The sequence below is a fragment of the Peromyscus californicus genome, unplaced genomic scaffold (genome assembly GCF_007827085.1).
Source record: "Peromyscus californicus insignis strain IS unplaced genomic scaffold, ASM782708v3 Scaffold_8__1_contigs__length_139910024, whole genome shotgun sequence".
In the NCBI taxonomy this organism is placed as follows: Eukaryota; Metazoa; Chordata; class Mammalia; order Rodentia; family Cricetidae; genus Peromyscus; species Peromyscus californicus.
The window spans coordinates 28,512,851-28,530,536 of record NW_026294606.1 but is presented as its reverse complement, the minus strand read 5'-3'; the positions used below and the strand labels follow the sequence as shown (position 1 = coordinate 28,530,536).

At 39.9% G+C, this 17,686-nt stretch overlaps 1 protein-coding gene across 5 annotated transcripts in view; it reads left to right on the top strand.

The window, feature by feature from the left end:
* Fars2 (phenylalanyl-tRNA synthetase 2, mitochondrial) overlaps positions 1–17,686 on the top strand; it is a 456,192-nt gene that overhangs the window by 77,153 nt on the left and 361,353 nt on the right. The window contains exon 1 of one of the 5 annotated variants that reach the window (XM_052729749.1): positions 8,166–8,264. The exons of the other annotated variants lie outside the window; for them this stretch is intronic. The gene's annotated coding sequence lies outside the window, so the exon portion shown is untranslated. Of the gene's footprint in view, positions 1–8,165; positions 8,265–17,686 lie in introns of those variants that run through there. 5 annotated transcript variants of the gene reach the window in all.

Below are 17,686 nucleotides of genomic sequence, written 5' to 3'. Positions count from 1 at the left end.
AGATTCTCCTGTAGGACCTATAACCTCGCTTGCCATGGATTTTTGGCCATTTAATAGCACCAGACGTAAGTTCTCTCTTGTGGAGGGACCCTGAAGTCTAAGAAGAAAGTGGTTGGTTACTCCCATAATATTTGTGCTGCTGTTGCAGCGCTTGGCGTAGCTCACAGAGCTGCTCACTATTGTAGCTCACTGAGTTCACTGCTGGGTGAGACTGCTAATATTTTTTTCTTCAGGCAGCACACATAGCGTCTTCCAGCACTATGAAAGCTAGCCAGTAGGGAGGGATGAAGCTTCCCTCTTTGCATCAGTTATTTTATGGAACTATTGGAGGAATATTGCTGTTATTTCTTGGAAAGTCTGGTAGAATTCTTCACTGAAGCCACCTGGCCCTGGGCCTTTTTAAAATTACTGCCTTTATTGTTATGGGTCTGCTTAAGGTACTTAACTTCATCTTGGTTTAACATTGTTAGGTCATCTGCATCTAGAAATCTTTTTTTTTTTTTTTTTTTTTTTTAGATTTTCAATTTTAGTGGAATATAAAATTTTAAAGTATGTCCTTATGATTTTCTGAATTTTCTCAGTGTTGTAATGTCTTCCTTTCAGCTCTCATTAATTTGGGTCTTTTCTCTTTTTCTTTTGGTTATTTTGGCAAAAGTTTTGTCAATCTTGTGAATCCTCGCAAACAACTAACCTATATATTTTTGTTTCATTTTATTAGTTTTTCAGTCCTAATTTTGATTCTCTCTTCCCATGTACTGTTTTTGAGTCTTATTTTCTAAGCCATGCAAGGTGCATGTTTAGTTTATTAATTTGAGTTCTCTCAAATTTTTTTTTTTTTTTTTTTTGGTTTTTCGAGACAGGGTTTCTCTGTGTAGCTTTGCGCCTTTCCTGGAACTCACTTGGTAGTCCAGGCTGGCCTCGAACTCACATAGATCCACCTGGCTCTGCCTCCCGAGTGCTGGGATTAAAGGCGTGCGCCACCACCGCCCGGCTCAAATATTTTGATGTTGATACTTAGTCGTATTAACTTTCTTCTCAGGACTACCTTCATTGTGTCCCATAGGTTTTGGTATGTTTTGTTTTAATTTGTACTGAATCCTAGGAATTTTTAATAATCCTTGATATCTCCCTCGACCCAGTTATCATTTAGTATAAGTGTGTTGTTCAGTTTCCATGAGTTTGTGTACTTACTTTAGTTTCTATTGCTAGTGATATCCAGCTTTATTATTATGATCAGGTAGAATGCAGGATGTTATTTCATTTTCCCATATTTGTTGAGAATTGTTTTATGTCCTAAAATGTGGTTGATTTTGGAGAATACGAGCGGTTGATAAAACCTTATATTCTTAGCCTGGCGGTGGCAGTGCACATCTTTAATCACAACACTTGGGAGGCAGAGGCAGGCAGATCTCTGAGTTCGAGGCCAACCTGGTCTACAAAGTAAGTTCCAGGAAAGCAAAGATTAAACAGAGAAACTCTGTCTTGAAAAACAACAACAACAACAACAAACAAACAAACAAAACAAAACAAAACAGACTGTGTATTTTTTATGTTTAGGTGAAATGTTCTGTAGATGCCTGTTAGGTCCATTTGATTAATGGTATCATTTAACTCCAGTGTTTGTCTCTTCAGTTTTTTTGCAGATGACTTGTCTGTTGGTGAGAGTGGGGTATTGACGTCACCCACTATCAGTGTATTGGGAGTTTTTGTCCAGTAGATTTTTTTTTTTAATGAAATTGGATACACATATTCTCAACATGTGTATGTTGATAATTGTGATAGCTTCTTGGTGGATTGCTCATTTGATAAATCAAGTAACCTGCCTTATCTCTATTCACATCCTTGTCCTGAAACTGAGCATCGTTCTTTTTGGTGTCATCTGAACAATCAATGATTGTATTGTTTCATTTTCCCCAGCCCAGTACATATGAGATGCTGTAACTGTTAATGTTTTGACTTTCTCCTACTGGAGAAATTGAGAGAAACTTACCGTAGAGTAAAAGTTATGACATGCTCTAGCTCACTGTGTAGTGAAAGTGAAAGGAGGCGAAAAAGTAGAGCTATACTAAAGTATCCTTAAGCTGTACCGCATCATGGGCTTGTGTATGCCCAGGATGTGGGTGGCTAAGTGTGGCAGGGACTCTGCGGATGGAAGGACAAGCTCTCCTAGGAGCTAGTATCACATGGACCTATCTGGGGAGTGACCTGTGGGAGAAAGGCCATTCTGTATTACAGAAACTCATGTCTCTGTGGTGGGTATATACTGTAAGTTTTACAGGTTAAAACTTCTAACAGTGAAATTATTCCTCTAGTTTCTTTAAGGAATAAAAAGCTATTTGTTAGCTCAAATACTCAAGACACTTGGAATTGGCCCTTGTTCATTCTAGTGGCTGGAACAATCCTTGTTCAGATCTGTGGTTCTTTGTTGTGTCCTTACTTGCTCTGTTTGTTTCAAAGTATGTGGTCAACCAAATGCATGTATGTATTTCAGCCCACCTAATGTCACAGAAGTCACTGTGTCTGATGTGGCATTTCAAAGCAGGTAGCCTTCAGGTCTAAGTTTATGTAAGTCTAAAGGTTGAGTTGGAAACACCACTGTGGTTATGTGTAGGAACTGGCCACTGCTGTGGGCTGATGCCTCGCCCTCTGCCACAGTGTTTGACACCATTGTTGTGCAGGAGTGGGTTTGCGGACATAGATGTGGGAAGTGACCTAACAGATGCATACCCTAGACCTGGAAATGGGTTGTGGGTGTTTGGCCCTGCGATAGATTTCTAATTCCATTTTCTCATACGTGGGGGTTACTAGCTGTGTATTCTTACTTATGGGCTCCCACAGTTACCACTTTAATATGCCTCAGCTTTCTAGTTTGCTGACAGTGGAGGCTGTTGAGAATGTGATCCAGTGTTAGAGCCAGAACCAAATCACTACTCTATTACAGGACCCATTACTCCAAATGATAAGCTCTGCTCATCAGCCAGAAGCACAGAACGAAGGGTGAGCAGACTTGTCCTGGGTAGCTGAAGTTTATCCTTGATCCAAAATACTATGATCTGAGTTTCATAGTTGGATCTGGAGTTTAGATTCTTGCCAGTCCAACCTTGGCTATGTAGCTTCAGCATCTCATTCTTCCCTCCCTGCAAAGAGGGTCTTGCTATATTTGACCCAAGCTAGCCTTGAACTCATGCCAGTCTTCTTGCCTCAACTTCCTGAGTGCTATGATTACAAGTGTGAGTTACCTTGTCCAGCTTCTAGAAAATAGTAGTGGTCTTGAATTAGGATGATATATATGAATTTCATGGTTAGTGACTCAGCCGGAGGTGACTGTAAGGAAATAACTGCCTTTTGTGCTCTTGATTCTTTGCTGCAGAGGGGAACAATCTCATTGCAGGCTACTGTTCTGATAGTGAAATATATCAAGGACTGCTAGGCCTGCATAGACTGTGAGGCTCATTGGCTGATGGGCCTTGGGATTAGGTGCAGCTTGAGTCTGCACTGGAAAGTAGTAGGAAGGTAGAACTTTTATTCTCTGGTGTTTAGAGGTGAGGCTTTTGTAACAAGAGTGGGGTTAGACAAGGTCATCAGGGTGAAATTATTAAGGCCACTCCACGTGGTTAAAAGGGAGGTTTATTTTGTGGGGTAACTCACAAGTGAAGGGATAGGTAACAGGGTCTGGGAAAGTGTAGCGCAGTCCGGCAGTGTTCTCTGGAGAACTATGCTCGGTCTACCTTCAGCGTCCAGGGTCCAGGAACCAAGAGAGCCCGCGCATTCGGATCTTGGGTCTTCAGCGTCCTCTCTCTGCCCCGCCTTGTAGGTGTGACCATTACAGAAGCCTCAGTGGGGGTTAGAACTTCCAGGTCAAAGCTGGAATGGCTACCCACTACATGGAATCCAGTTATTAATCCCAGTGGTTTTTAAGAATCAGGTTCAGAAGAGACAGGTACTCCTGCTGTAATGACAACTTGTGTTACCTCAGGACTTCTCAATGAGAAGATTGTCTTCAGGTTCTAACCTTGAGCCTCTAGGATTGTGGATCAAATAACCTGTTGAACTTCAGGTGCTGTGGATATCATTCTGTATAAATAAAACACTGATTGGCCAGTGACCAGGCAGGAAGTATAGGTGGGACAAGGAGAGAGGAGAATTCTGGGAAGTGGAAGGCTGAGGCAGAGTCACTGCCAGCCGCCACCATGACAAACAGCATGTGAAGATGCCGGTAAGCCACGAGCCACGTGGCAAGGTATAGATTTATGGAAATAGATTAATTTAAGCTAGCAGAACAGTTAGCAAGAAGCCTGCCACAGCCATACAGTTTGTAAGCAATATAAGTCTCTGTGTTTACTTGGAGCGGCTGTGGGACTGGCGGGTGACAGAGATTTGTCCTGACTGTGGGCAAGGCAGGAAAACTCTAGCTACATTCAGGTGTTTGTTCCAGCAACACACCTGGACTCAGCAGAGTGTGTTTGTGTGGATGTTCCCTCCCTTTCAGTAAATTAGAGAAGCATTTTAAGCTGGGCGGTGGTGGCGCACGCCTTTAGTCCCAGCATGCGGGAGGCAGAGGCAGGAGGATCTCTGTGAGTTCCAAGCCAGGCTGGGCTACAGAGTGAGTTCCAGGATAGGTACCAAAGCTACGCAGAGAAACCCTGTCTCGAAAAACAAAACAGAAAGAAGGAAGGAAGGAAGGAAGGAAGGAAAGAAAGAAAAGAAAGAAAGAAAGAAAGAGAGAGAGAGAGAGAGAGAGAGAGAGAGAGAGAAAGAAAGAAAGAAAGAAAGAAAGAAAGAGAGAAAGAAAGAAAGAAAAAGCATTTTGATTACAGAGAAAGGTAACTGAAGTTGGAGCTCCTGGAAGTGGGGCTTTCCTACCCATTCCTTCACACACACACACACACACACACACACGCACACACACACACACACACACACACACATGCACGCACGTACACATGTACAATGAAGCCATGTCCTTCTGCAGAATAGGGCAGTGGGGATGTACAGAGGAAGAATTTCAGCTCAGTGTTTGGATTGTGTTTCTGAGAGCAGCAGACAGTTCAGTTCAGCGGCATAGGAAAGAGGCTTGAACTTTAAGAATGTTCCTTTTCTTTGTTCTCTTACTTTATCCTGAGATTTTAACATGATATTAATTATCTCCACAGCTCATATTAGGTTATACTAAAGAATCTGAATTTCAAATGAGTGTCAAAGTCAGAAAATAAGCCTGTAATCTTTCATAGGCAGTTAAAAAGAAAACGAACTTTCTGGTTTTGAAGCATTTTGTCATAGAGAATAGAGACTTTTTTCCCACCTGAAATGTTTTGTCACTAAAATAACTGGAAAAATCTCATTAAAAGACACCTTGGGGTGCTGGAAATGGCTTCATGGCTTGGTGGTGTAAAACTGTGGGCTCTAGACCAGCACTGCCTTCAGCTCCCGTGCACCCTAATTCCGATGTCCTGGAAAGTCAGCCATCTGTGAAGTCAAGATATGAAGCCAGCTGTTGGGTAGTGTTGGTAACACTTGGTATTTTACACCTGTAATTCACACTAGGAGCCCGAGAAGGGAAGCTTATTCTGAGTTTGAGGCCAGCCTGGGCTGCATAGTAAAAACTTTCTTCTAGCTGTATGTGTGTTATTCACAGAGTCCTGAAGAGGGAGGAGGTGTGATGTTGTTCCTTACTGAGGCCCATGGTACACGTGTGTAGGAATTCCTAATTATCGCCAGCGATAATTTTCTTGTATATGTATTCACACTGCTTTCGCCATTGTAGCCTCTGTTTTTTGTGAAATAGAAGTTTCTAAAGTAAATCTTCTGTGTTGTCATTTTCCTGTCACTTTGCACTGCCTGAGCTACTGTCACAGTGTTCTAGGATTTGAAATCCAAGCATATAGGTAGGAGTCATACACTGGAATACACCATGGTACTTTTGGTACAACCCAGTACCTACTATTTATCCTGTTAATATTTTATTGAAGGGTTTCAAGCATACAGACTGGGCTGAAACAGCATCATGGTGCATTTCCATAAAGCCCTACGTGCATTCTTCAGTAAAGATGGTATTATACATACTTTGCCATCCATCCACTTTCCCCCTTTCCATCTATATACCCATCTTTCTTTTCCTGAGGGGGATTTTCAGAGTGAGTCGCTGACTTCCTCTTAAATGCAGACAACTACCTAACTGGAGCTCCTATTCATATATGACTATGATTCATTCTCAGAAATTCTATATACAATGAAATGCACAGGTAATTGGTATATCATCCATCACTTTGTGGCAAATATTTGCACCTGTAAAATTCAAATGTATCAAGATATTAAACATCATTGTCATTTTTTTTTTTTTTTTTTTTTTTTTTTTGATTTTTCGAGGCAGGGTTTCTCTGTGTAACTTTGGAGCCTGTCCTGGAACTCACTCTGTAAACGAGGGTGGCCTCGAACTCACAGAGATCCGCCTGCCGCTGCCTCCCGAGTGCTGTGATTAAAGGCGTGCGCCACCACTGCCTGACCATCATTGTCAATGTTAAGAAATGCCTTCTGGCCCTTTCCAGTTACTCATTACCAGTGCTTGCCAGAGGAGTGTATTGGTGTAATTTTTTCACCAAAGATTGTTTTTTCTTTTACGTTAATTACATAAAGAAACTGAGACAGTATATATGATCTATGGCTCTCCTGTGATTGCACAAAATAGCCTTAGGTCTTTTTAACGATCAATCACTGTCAATAGGAAAAGCTTATAGTTTCTAATAGCTTATAGTTTCTATTTTCATGAGACCTAAATTTTAGTTGACCTCAGAATCTGTCCTGAGGGTTTTTAGAGTAGTGACTGCCCACTCTCTCAGTATCTGTTTAGGAACATGGGTAAAACCATGCTTACAGCTGCTGCTGCTGGTGGTGGTGGTCTTGGAACAGGTACTGCTCTACACAGAATAATTTATTAAGTGTTGTATAAAGTATTATATTTAAATTTCCTGGGGGAACATAGCTGTAATGTAAAGCGATTCTTTTGATGCAATTCATTGATAACAATTTCTGTGTGTGTCCTGTTCTCTGTGGCCTCCTCTTTTGGTGGGAACTGAGAACTTAAGATGTTAGTAGTATTAACTTTTTTTTTTAGTAGTTAGTAGCTTTTAAGTCATTTTTATGTGCTGTTTCCTCACCTGAGACTTTGTTTGCAGTTGCCTCAATGTAGAAAAAATAGATGGTTCTTTCAATTTTTATTTCACTTTCCTTTTCACTTTTTCTTCCTTTGTCTCCTTTTTAACATATGAACCCAAAGCTAAAATTTATTTTTGTAAATTTTTAAAATGTGTTTAATACTGTTTTCTTATATACACATATCATCATAAACTTCATCCATGTGAGCGTTCTCCCTCTCTTCCTCTTCCTCCCTCTCTCTGCATAACTCAAAGGACAAAAGGGCTTAGAGTAAAACACAAGTTTCTCTCCCTCCTTTGCCTAGCCACCCATTTCCTTTCCTGTGAGGCATCTACTATGAACAGTGTCTTGGTTCACACTCAGTCTGCATCATGCAAGTCTTCTGTATCTGTATTTGCTCACTCTTCAGAATTGTACCTGAAATCAGGACTTGAGATACTGCACTGACTGACTGACATGTGGAGCAGAGGCAGTGAGGGCAAGCTGATATGCATGCACACTGCTGCTAAGGTTGTGCTAGGCAGTGTTCTGCCTTCACATTTCAGCTTTCATGCTGAAACAAGGAACCTTTTCTTGGTCTGTTTGGTATCATATTTTGGACACTGGTAATTGTAAACAATGGTTCTTTCTTGCCCACCAGTTCTCGAATAACCATTCAGAGACTTATATTAATTATAAATGCTTGGCTAATGGCTCAGGCTTATTACCAGCTAGCTCTTACATTTAAATTAACCCATATTTCTTTGTTTTACCATGTGGTTTGTGGCTTGTTACCTCATTTTCTACACATCTTGCTTCCGCAGTGGCTGGCTGGCTGACTGGCTGACGTGTCCTCGACTCTCATCCTTCTTCATCTCCCTCCTCAGTTTGATTGTACCGTCTAACCTTATCTTGCTTCACCATTGGCCAAAACTACTTTATTATCAACCAATGAGAGCAACACACATTTACAGCATACAGAAGGACATCTCACAGCAGATAATTGTTTTTATTATTGATTTTACTTTTTACAGTGACTGCCAACCATTGTGCTGGAGTTTCTTCTAGAATCTGAGTGCAGGAACTTTGGAAGATACATCTGAGAAATCACACATGTTAGAAGCTTCATTTAGGTATTGGCCATGAAATCACTGGTAATGTAATATATTAACCATATAAAGTGCGTTTAAACAGAAACACATAGAACAAGGTTATGTATTGATCAGGTGGCAATGATATGACTGGGAGCTTCCGGGAAATCAACCCTGTATTTCCTCTATGTGCATAGTACTTCTGTATTTGCTAAGTCTGTAATCACAGGGGCTTTGTAGGATAATATTAACTATCACGAGTATCTTCTGTATATTGGTAATTTAAACACCTTCATGTATTAGTTGTCCTTACAAAAACAAGTAAGGTTGTAGAGCAATATAAGATGATTTTTAGGTGGAGAAGAGAATATATGGGGATGGGTGAGGCTGTTGCTGTCTTTCTGCTATGCTCAGGCATATAATGTACTGTGTGCATTATAATGATCTTTGAATTAATAATTTAAAAGTGATGTTTGATTCTATGCTTGCAATTGACTTCCTATGCTGACTGTACATTGGCTTTTCTCACTACTGTCTTTTGAGATCTGCTATGGATAGTAGATGGTGATACGTAAAAGTCATTGTGAGGTGAGTGGATGTTATGGGTTCTTGACTAAACAGTAATTTGGAAATTTATCACCTTAGATGTTCATAACAGAGTTGTTCCTTTTGACTTGGAAAAACATCCCTTTTCAATGACACAGTATTTACCTTGTCCTCAAGTGGCTTAAGATCTTACAGACCAGACTAGTCTTAGCTGATATAGTATTTTCATGAGCCATGGATGACCTGTGTAGAAGAAACATACCTATAACAAAGGTGAGATAGCTCAGTACCCACGACCTCCTCCTCTTCCTCCTCATTATTGTTATTATTATTTTATTATTATTGACAGGTTCTTGCTGTGTAACTCAGGAACTCAAATTTTTCTACCTCAGTTTCTGAGTGCTGGAATTACAGGAGCATACATCCAGTTAAGACAGTTTTTAATGCAGATAAAACATTGGTGGAGTTTTGAATCATGTTAATGGGAAATTGACTTCAATTTTGGAAGAAATCGTATAGAGAGCATATTGAAGAAAACATGGTAGGTGGTGTTTGTTGGCAAGACCAGGCAGTGGGCATTGCATGGTGGCCTGCAGCCTGGACAAATCATGGCCTGGTGCTTCACTGTAGCATTATCTTGTCAGTAGGTGGGCCTTTGTGTTGTTTTCAAGTTTGAAGGAATAAGAAATGAGATGTGGAGGCTTTGAGGTGGGTGCTGCAGTTGCAATTGTATGAAGGTACACTGGAGCGTGTTGGCCTCCGCTCACCAGTCCTGGGCCTTGGGACTCGATGTGCCCATGCGCTGTAACTTACTCTCTTCTCTGCCAGAGCTAGCATCCCAGGATTTTATATGCAGTAAACTTATTTGGAGAATTGTAGATTAAAAATCAGCTTATTTAGAATAGTTAGGAGAAAAAATTTAACCCAGAGCTTATTTTTCTGTGTAGCAGTAATATTTCTAATTCCTTAAAATAGTTTTTTAATATGAAATTAATGAGCCTACTTGAAACAATTTTTAATTTTATTTGCCATTACCATTCTGCTTGCTAAATGATTTCTGGTTGAAAATCTCTTTCATTAACTGAACATTTAAAAAATTTAAAATTGTTATATTTATATATATAAATATATATGTATATATATATTTAGTAATATATATATACATTACTAAAATTATTATGAAACTTCTTTAAATGCTAGAGTTTGTGGATAATTGCAATGTTTCTCCCCAAATGTGGACTATATAGAACTATAGTCCAGTTAAATTTTTTTTTGTAGCAAATAAGGTAAGAAAGAAACTGATAAATGTTGAAATTAACTATCAGTTTGCTATTTCACTTGGGTTTCTTGAGATAGTAAGAGCATGAGATATTTTTGTTTGACTATTGGTGTGTGTGTGTGTGTGTGTGTGTGTGTGTGTGTGTGTGTGTGTGAGAGAGAGAGTGTGTGTGTGTTGTGTACCTTGTGCATGTTGAGCTTTCCCCTGGCATATTTAGGAAAGCACGCATATTAATAGATACTGATAACATGAACTTAATTTTACATGACACTTCGAAAAGTTAAAAATAGTGAAAAAGTGATTGAGAGTCACATCACTTCCAAATATGGTGATATCTTATGTCACTTATTAACCAGCATTCAAATTAATTTGTAGAATCATTGGTCTGCAGTCAATCCTTCATGCATTCATTTAATTGAGTATCTTAACCTTTTGGTTTAAGATATCCAAATTAATTCCTCTTGGAACTTGTGTTTAAGAATGGAAAAAACCTTTCAAAGTGATATTGTCCCTGTGTTTTTGTTTCCATCACGTGATACTTTTCTCATGAGTGCTCTTTTATTTTTGAATAAATAAAGATATTCCCAGTTTGAAAAACACTTTCAGAATTCTCATTATTGAAACCATGGTATTTATTATCAAAGACTGATATTGGTAGTCACTTTTCAGCTGAGTTATACTGATGAAAAGATTCTTCTGAATGGGCATGGGGATTATGCACACAGATAATAGTTGTGTTAATACTTGCTTCTCCCCTACTTTTCCTCCCTCAGACTTAATGTTTTAATAAGACATTATCTACACAAAAAGGCCACAAGTACAAAAGACAGAAGTATCAAGGGATTTCTCAGGCTTTTGATCCATATGCCCTGGGCCTGTCTTTCACGGGGCTATCTGCTTTCTGTAGTTGTCAGATTCATTCATAATTGTCTTGACAAATGGCATTCTCATTAATATTGTAATGGGCTTTTGCCAACCAGTGGAAGCCATGTGCCTCAGGCGGCATTGCCCAGTGTCAGTTTCTTGCTGATGGTTATAAATCCTGACTTTAAATATGCCTTGAAGCCATTGATAGGTAAATAAATCACCATTTGAGCTAAAAATTGCTTACACTTATACATGCAAGCCAGGAGCACTGATATGTGGTAAGGGGCAGCTGGTGTTTACCAGCTAGAGACCTTCATATGTATGGGACCTGCAGTTGCCTTCCCTGAGAGCTTCTCCATTGTCTCATATATGCTCTGGAGTCAATCAAGAAAACACATGGTGATGAGTTATTACAGAAGAATTCATTCACTAGATGCTTGTCAAGGATGTTGAAGTACCTGGGATAGAAGGAAGGTCACTGTTAGGGGCTGCAACCATTTTTAGGACTCAGCTGGACGAGATTCTCTGAAAAATATACCTATCTAAATAGACAATGCAAGGAGATAGTGTGTGTGGGGGGGCTGCTGTCCATACAACTTTACATGTATTGCTATGTCCTCCTAAGCAGTTTATGATATTCCAAGTTGATAGTTTCAAAGTACACATCTGTTGATCATATAGAATGTGAATGATCCTGCTGAACAACTTGTTTCGTGTTGAGCTCATGGAAACAGTTCTGTGAGCACTGTGGAATGGGAGTTGTTAATTCGTTTTGCAGTCATTAGTTTTGAAGAAATACTTTCTTGGTACAGGTACTTTGTGGGCTTTCCCACCTCACAGAAATAATAAAATGAATTATTTCTGCTCCAAACTTGTTACTTTTTAATGGAGCAAAATCCATGTTCACAAGTGATTACTGACTGGATCATTTGATGTAATGTGTGATTATTTCCAATTTAAACATTTGTTTTGTTTTCAGTGAGGCCCATAGAAGAAGATGAGGTTTTTTTGGTGCTCAGTTAATAGATGTATAGATGCAGCAAATTCTGTTCCTAAGAACATTGAAACTGGCTTCTTGGTGATCTTGGTACATTGTACAAAACTGTTCCTGTGTAACCCCTGAGGTGTACTCCAAGGTTGAGATGTGGCTATCATTGTGTGGCTTTGTCTCTAACGACTGACTTCATGGCAAGTGGTCTTTCTCTCCTCTCAGAAAGAAGCTCTTCTGGCCAGGGTAGCTAGGGCCCTGGGCTTATGCATTTTAATCTTCTTTACTTTTAAAATTTATTAATTAATTACTTTGTGTGTATGTGTGCCTTGCAGGCATGTTTGTCTGTGTACCATGTGCATGCAGTGCCCTCAAAAGCCAGAAGAGGGCCTTAGATAACCTGGATCTAGATTTAGAGAAGGTTGTGAACCACCATATGGATGTTGGAGATCAAACCTAGCTCCACAGAAAGAGCAGACTACTCTTAACCTTTGAGCCATTGCTCTAGCCACCACCCCACCTCCCCCATTTTAATTTTTTTGGCATTTGTCATATTTGACCAAGTTTCAGCTGTGTGTTTGACTTTTTAAGTTCTTTGGTTCAGGAAAAGTAAGCATTTTGTAATGTGATCTTATTTTCTTTAAAAATGACATGAATTCTAGAACTGATTCTCCTAAATCCATCACATGCCCTTACTATCAATCTGTTTTATTTTTTCAGTCATATTGAGTTACATTTCACTTTGGTTAATGTCATTGATAATCTAGATCTTGTTAAGTTTCTCTTGCTGTGATAAACACCATGACCAAGCATCTTGAATATGAAAGGGTTTATTTCATCTTACAGCTCATACTCCATCACTAAGGGAGGTTAGGGCAGGAACTGATGCAGAAGCCATGCAGGAACATTGTTTCCTCCTCAGGTGTGCTCCTCATGGATCACTCAGCCTGCCTTCTCTCATCAATCATTAATCAAGAAAATGCCCCAGAGGCAGGCCCACAGATCATGTTTTGGGAGCATTTTCTCAGTTGAGGTTCCTTCTTCTTAAATGACCAAGAGCTAGGCAGCACAGGCAAGATGAGCTGAAACTGCTTCAAGGTATTCTAGTTTTTGTTATTAATTAAAATTATATTACCGCTCTTAACATCTGTATTGAAACATCAGAATTATTGAAAATACTGTTTATGGAAAGACAACCTGCTGGACTCATTTTTCAGTATATAGGTGCAGAGTAGTAAACTAGGTGCATGTTGTGGGAAGGATTCCAAGAGGAGGCAAGAAAAGTAGCTTGGGACTGGGCCACAGGAAGTCTTGACTTAGCATTGGGACTGTGACAGGTTTCCCAGCAGAAAAGCAATGTGGATGTGTGTTTAGAAGGCCCTTCTGTTTTCTCCATTGTTAGAGTAAAAAGGTTAAAGCTGAGAGAAGGGGCTCACTGGGGCCTGGCTGACAGCAAGCAGTGAACTTAGGACCAAGGAAACCTGTAATTCTCAGGTCTGAGAAAAGCCCTGAAGAAAAATTGGTTCCAAAACTTACTTGAGTACAAAATTTGAACTGATTTGAGTTAGGAATTTTAGTGTGGAATAGGTCATAGCAATCTCTGCTGTTTCCTTTCTCTCTCTCTCTCTCTCTCTCTCTCTCTCTCTCTCTCTCTCTCTCTCTCTCTCTCTGTCTCTCTCTCTGTCTCTCTCTCTGTCTCTCTGTCTCTCTCTCTCTCTCTCTCTCTCTCTCTCTCTCTCTCTCTCTCTCTGACTTCGAACTTAATTGCAGTATTAAAATGTTGAAGGAGTTGGCAAACTGGAAGCAGTGAAAAGGGGACCTGGAAGGTGTGTCAGCAGCAGCCCAGCCCAGAGAATACAGTTGTCACAAACTGGCCGTGAGATGTCTTCAGTACAGCAGCACTGGAGTGAGACTGCTGAACATGGGCAACCTGTGGCGTTTGTATAGTGCCAGTGGTTGCTGAGAACAGTACCAACAGGAAAGGATTATATAGCTGGTAGGGAAAGATGATTGATTGCTGCATTAGTAGGGTTTGGATTTGAGGAACTGAAAGTGTCCAGTGAGTGGTTTATTACAACTTAGAATACAGGATGCACTGTCAAGGGGGAGGTAAGGATTGTCCTATGGGAGTTGACTATAGGCTTATGCCAGTGCTGCAGGCACACCTAAGTAAAGTTGACAGAGGATGATACAGAAAACCCACATCAAGATTTCTGAAAGGAGTATGTTTATTTAGGCTTCGTTATTTACATATGAAGCGATAGGCTGCTGGAGTGCATATTTGCATATCATTTCAATGGTGCTCTGTAGGAGCTCAGTGAGCTAAGCTGGGCTTGGGAATGTGAAAGTAGATCTTAGGCAGCTCTTCAGCCCACTTTTCTGCTTACTGTGAAAAGTAATGTCTTGGTATTTGATCTCTCAACAGTGAAATGTCTTTATAAGATAGTCTAGTGGGCAAGGAATCCTGAGTCTCCTGAGGAACAGGTCTGCACAGATTGAAAAGTAAAATGAAATGATAGGTTTGCTACTGATTCCTAGCATTCCCAGGCCTTCTGAAAGAACTCAGCCTTTACAGTGCTGCTTGTGCTGTTACTGATGCTTCACCCAATGAGGCAGTGTTAACAACCACTGGATATCTGTGAGTTCAAGGCCAACCTGGTCTACAATGCAAGTTCAAGACAGCTGAAGTTATTACACAGAGAAACCCTGTCTTGAAAATAACAACAAACAAACAAACAAACACAAAACACCTGCAGGATTCTGACTGTGACCTACTTCCTCACTATGCCCCAGCAGCCCTGCATAAGGAACCTCTTGGCTAACAGGCCTGCCTTAGTTTCATCCAGGTTTTAATGAACCTTTTCCTTACAAGTAAGAAGGGTTTTCTTCTTTAACTAAGATGCCACATAACTTTTGAGGTTTCACACATATGAAAAGCTTCTTTTATGAGTATAATTAAGAAATGTATTTACAATTGGCCTAGTTTTCTAAAATTTACTTCTCAAGAAGTGGCACTAGGTAACTGCTATTGTGTTTATGACAGCTGATTTATGGATGAACAGAGAAAATTGGTCAAGTATAAAATTTCCTACACAAGTATTCTGCTTTTATTCACATAAGAAGTAATGGTGTAGGTGGGCATCATACACAGTTATCTTGCCAAGGATGTATTTGCACTGACACTCTTCTTTAATGCAGGCCATACAGTGTCTAGAACACAACTGGACAGTTTCAAAGAAGGTGTTCTTGTAATAGCTATGTTTTCAAAATAAACTTTAAAATACAATAAACATGCATTTAGAAAATTTAATAGAAGTATAAAATAGAATAAAGAACCAGTGGTAACTGCTATTAAACTTTTCACATAATTCTTCCCATGGTTTTTATGTCTAGCACATAGTGTTATAGGCAACCATGTATTTGGTTTGTGTGTGTGTGTGTGTGTGTGTGTGTGTGTGTGTGTGTGTGTGTATGTGTGTATGTGTGATGTGTGTGTAGAGGTGGAGGAGTTTGGTTTTTTGAGATAGGGTTTCTCAGTGTAGCTTAGCTGTCCTGGAACTTGCTCTGTGGACTAGGCTGTCCTGGAACTCACAGAGTTCCGCCTGCCTCTACCTCCCAAGTACTGAAATTAAAGGCATGAGCCACCACTGCCTGGCTAGTTGGGGCTGGAGGAATGGCTCATAGGTTAAGAACACAGGCTTCTCTTTCAGAGGTCCTGAGGTCAATTCCCAGCAACCACATGGTGTCTCACAACCATCTATAATGAGATCTGGTGCTCTCTTCTGGCATGCAGGTGCAGAACATGGTATACATAGTAAGCATGTATTCATATAGGTAAGGTTTTATACACACAATTATAGGACCTAAATTAACATTAGTGTATTGTTTCATCTTTAGGATTATTTCCAAAATTTGTTATATTTAATGATTACATGATATTTTATTGTGTGGTTATTGTATAAGTTGATTAATTATTCTTTTCTTTTGGGATATTCATACTGTTTTTAACTTTTTCCTATATAAATATCATTAAATAAAACTGCGTCCTTAACTCTTGCCTTAATTTTGGGTTTTCTTATGATGGCTTTCATCACTGTGCCAAAGAGTGTGAACAGTATTAAATTTCATGATAGTGCTGAATTGCTTTCTAGAAAGCTTGTGCCAATAACTCTCTCGCAGGTAATAGAGGAAACTGCCTGCTTAGAGATTTTTTGTTATTCATCCTTGTCAGCAGGATGCAAAACATACTCTCTTGATATGATCTTTTTTGAGTGAAAATGGAAACTAGTAGAGTAAAATGTATGTATTTATTTTAAAACAGTCAAATTATGTGTTTTTTACCATATAGACTATATATTATATCTGTCATTATAGCATATGTCTGATGACTTTTGCATAGTGATGACCTTGTGTGGACTATGGTTACTCACCACTGATCCTTTTCAGCAAGGCAATTGTAGTTCAGAGAAACCATTATTCTGGTAAGTTTGTGAAGTGCTTAGGTTTTCCAACAGGAATGAAGGAGGTGGAGAGAGGACTGTGGACCCATTATAAAGTTCATATTAGGGTTAGAGAAAAGGCTCAGCTGTTAAGGGCATGTACTATTCTAATGGAGAACCCAAGTTCAGTTCCTAGCACACACATTGGGTGATTCACAACTGCCTGTAACTCCAACTTCAGGGATCTGACACATTCTTCTGACTGTCCTTGGTTCATGCATTCATGCTCAAGTGCATGCATGCACACACACACACAACTAAAAAATAACTAAAATCTAAATAAGTCCCCAATAAACTTTACATCAATTACCAGTTTATTTTTTAGTCACTGTGCTAGATTTGTGGTGGTAAAGAAAGTTTCTAGTATTGTTAATGTGGACAACATTCTAAAACAACCTTTAAAATTGAGGTGTAATCGATGGCTATAAAACTGAAGCTTTAGGTTCTTCCTCTTCCTGTGTTTTTGTGGCAGTGTGTCTGTGCAGCCCAGGATGGCTTTGCCTTGAACTCATGATAGTCCCTCTGCCTCACCCTTCTAAATATGGAAATTCCCTGAGTGTGCCCAGTCCCTTTCACATCACTCAAAAGATAGGAAGAGTGGCTACTTGAGAGGGTGATATTAAGGATGCTAATAAGTTCTCCTGATGTAAGCCTGAAGTCATAAAACCTTCCCTCAGCTCTGTGTGGAGGAGGTAGTTAGCATCCCTTTGTGGAGGCTTGACTTCCTATTGACCTTGCTGTCTTAGCCTGTGTTGGATCAGATGATTCAGGGAGTAGATGTCCAATGTACTTGGGTAAGTCATTAGCAGTTGTAGCTGCCATTTATTGAGAGTTTTATATGGTCCAGGTACTGTTACAGGGTCCTCTGTCAATTCTTTTTCTTTTTTTTTTTTGGTTTTTTGAGACAGGGTTTCTCTGTGTAGTTTTGTGCCTTTCCTGGATCTCGTTCTGTAGACCAGGCTGGCCTTGAACTCACCAAGATCCGCCTGCCTCTGCCTCCTGAGTGCTGGGATTAAAGGTGTGCACCACCACCACCACCACCACCACCACCACCACCACCACCACCACCCGGCCTAATTCACTCAATTCTAACAGTGGTCTGAAGGATCCTCTTGACTGAGGATGAAAGACCAAGATTATTCTGCTAGTAAACAGTGAAGTCAGAAGAAGGAGACTGTGATAACGTGAAATAGAAAAGACTTTTACCTGGGGATTGGGTCACTGGGATAAGTCATTGTCTTAGTCACTATTGCTATGTTCTATTGCTATGAAGGGACACCATGAC